The 2,963-nt window shown below is 41.8% G+C and overlaps 1 pseudogene; it reads left to right on the top strand.

Moving 5' to 3' along the window:
• The first annotated feature begins 710 nt into the window (after positions 1 to 710).
• Positions 711 to 1,613, top strand: LOC134375749 (small ribosomal subunit protein uS2B-like; annotated as a pseudogene).
• Positions 1,614 to 2,963: the final 1,350 nt, after the last annotated feature.

Here is a 2,963-nt window from a genome sequence, read left to right as displayed (position 1 = left end):
CACATGCAGGAACAGTCTGAGTGCAAGGGCCTCTTTGGAGTGACTTTTTCCCACCTGAACAGCCTTTCACAAAAAAAGCAGTTTGATGTGGGGCAGTGGTTTTCAGCCTTTTGGATTTCATGGATGAATAGCATCTCCAAAATAATAATAACATGAAGGTTTGGAATAGCTAAATAGCTATTATACGGAGCTACCATATTGCCTTAATTTAAAATTACTTCTGTATGAAAAGTGTGGTGTATTTCTCACACTTCAGGGCTGGTTATTTAACATTTGAATGTATCTAATAAAAAAATTCATACTCTTGAAGTGGCTACTACAGGCACTTTAATGATCTTTATTTCCTATTAACACCAGAGTTTTGTTAATGTGCACAACGAGTGTTAGAAAGGATTTTTCACTGGTGAAATGAGTGGTGTTCAAGATGTATGAATTGGTTAGAAGTATTGATGAGGTACTTTCTCTCATGAATGAAAAGGGAATGTGCTTTAAGTATGCCCAGTAGCCTAAAACCCTCAGAACAGTACCCTAGACCCCTCAGAACAGTACCCTAGACCTAGAATTTTGCCTGGTCCTTTTTTAGGAAGCTTACCCAGGATTCGATTGCCTGCCTCTGATTAAGAAATGATTTGAGCTTTCCGTGCTGCACAGAGAGGGGTCCATAAGGCATTGTTCTGGATTCCCATTGTAACTTTAAGAGAACTTTCACAATGTCTGGAGCCCTTGGTGTCCTGCAGATGAAGGAAGAGGATGTCCTCAAATTCCTTGCAGCAGGAACCCACTTAGGTGGCATCAACCTTGACTTCCAAATGGAACAGTACATCTACAAAAGGAAAAGTGATGGCATCTACACCATAAATCTGAAGAGACCTGGGAGAAGCTTCTGCTGGCAGCTCGTGCCATCGTTGCCATTGAAAACCCTGCTGATGTCAATGTCATAGGAGCCACTCCTATTGCTGGCCACTTCACTCCTGCAACCTTCACTAACCAGATCCAGGCAGCCTTCTGGGAGCCACGTCTTCTGGTGGTTACTCACCCCATGGCTGACCGCCAACCTCTGACAGAGGCCTCTTAAGTTAACCTGCCTACCATTGCTCTGTGTAACACAGATTCTCCTCTGCACTATGTGGACATTGCCATCCTATGCAACAACAAGGGAGCTCACTTAGCGTGTCTGATGTGGTGGATGCTGGCCCTAGAAGTTCTGCGTCTGCATGGTACCATCTCCCATGAACACCTGTGGGAGGTCATGCCCGATCTCTACATCTATAGAGATCCTGCAGAGATTGAAAAGGAAGAGCAGGCTGCTGCTGAAAAAGCTGTGACCAAGGAAGAATTTCAGGGTGAATGGACTGCTCCAGTTCCTGAGTTTACTGCTACTCAAACTGAGGTTGCAGACTTGTCTGAAGGTATACAGGTGCCCTCTGTGTCTATTCAGCAGTTCCCTTCTGAAGACTGGAGAGCTCAGCCTGCTACTGAAGACTGGTCTGCAGCTCCCACTGCTCAGGCCACTGAGTGGGTGGAACAACCACTGAGTGGTCTTTAGCTGTTCTTCCATAAGCTCTTAAGCAAAATGGAAATAAGGTTGACGGAAAATAAATATCTGTTTCTAAAAAAAAGAAAATTGATTTGAATACATTCTGGGTGAAGCAAGATGCTTGTTGAAGTGAGGAGCTCTCAATTGGGAACAATTTTGTACCTTCCCTCCCCCCCACTCCTCCAGTCCTTCCAGGGACATTTGCAATGTCTGGAGACATTTTTGGTGGTCATAGCTGTATGTGCGTATGTGTGTGAGTGCTACTGGCATCTAGTGGGTAGAGGCCAGAAGTACTGCTAAACATCCTACGATGCACAAGACAACAAGCAATGGGCCCCCTCAAATACCAATAGTGCCAAGGTTTGGACACCTCGGAAAACGACGGAGAACTTCAACTTCATTGAGTTCACAGAACTGGCTGTATGACTATTTTTACATTTAATTGCTAATGTTTGTGTGTGTGGCTGAATTTAATCCATGCCTTTTTCACTGTAGTGTTCAACCTGATGGTGAAGTTATGGGGGAAGAAACCTAGATTCTTTTCCTATCTCAACTACTGGAGGTTACCAATATCTATCAAAAAGAACCCAATAATTGTATATGACTGAGTTATCTTAGGTCAATTTGAAACAGGAGTGTAGATAGATTCTCAGTTTTTTAGTTTGGAAACCTTAAATTTTGTTAATTACAGACTTTGGAAGAAACAAATATCGTCTACTATCACCATCATTTAATAACAGAATAAAAAGTTTTAATACCAAAAACATATAATAAAGGACAATCTCTTAAATGAAATATGTCTAGCTTAAAAAAAAAGACACATATTTTTCTCATCTCATTGCATCAGGATTGGCTCCAGTTTCCCCTCATGCTGGCAGTTTAAAAACAAATTTTGCTCTTGCTGTGTTTAAGGGGTTTCTTGGATCCAGGTACCAGCCTCGAAGGGAGAACATCTTTCCTGGAGAAGGTTAAGAAAATCTTTAGGCAGCCAGGCCATGGGACAACTTCCAATGTCCTTCCTTCACAGTGCTGGAAGAACACAAATGGTACAGTTTGTCAATAGCAAAGAAATAAAAAGTATCTATATCATACACCAACTGTGTTCCAGACCCATGTGCTTTCCTATATTATTCTTTTAAAGAATAATATAGGAATATAAGAATATTCTTTTACAGAAGAGAAAATAGGCTTTAGTGACTTGCCCAAGGTTGTATGGCTAATATGTGTTTTCCAGTGTCTTCACCCAGCTCTCTCTGCTTCCAAGCCCTCAGAAGGGAAAGATCTCTGCTGTGATTTGACTAAAAAGCTTTGAACACATTCCCACTCAGTGTCTGAGGGGTCGTAAGATTGAATGAACTTTAATGAATGGATCATTTGGTCCAGATATACCCAAACTTATACATTACGGATCAACAAACCCTATCAA

Source organism: Cynocephalus volans, chromosome 4 (assembly GCF_027409185.1).
Source record: "Cynocephalus volans isolate mCynVol1 chromosome 4, mCynVol1.pri, whole genome shotgun sequence".
Classification (NCBI taxonomy): Eukaryota; Metazoa; Chordata; class Mammalia; order Dermoptera; family Cynocephalidae; genus Cynocephalus; species Cynocephalus volans.
This window is presented reverse-complemented; position numbering and strand designations above follow the sequence as displayed.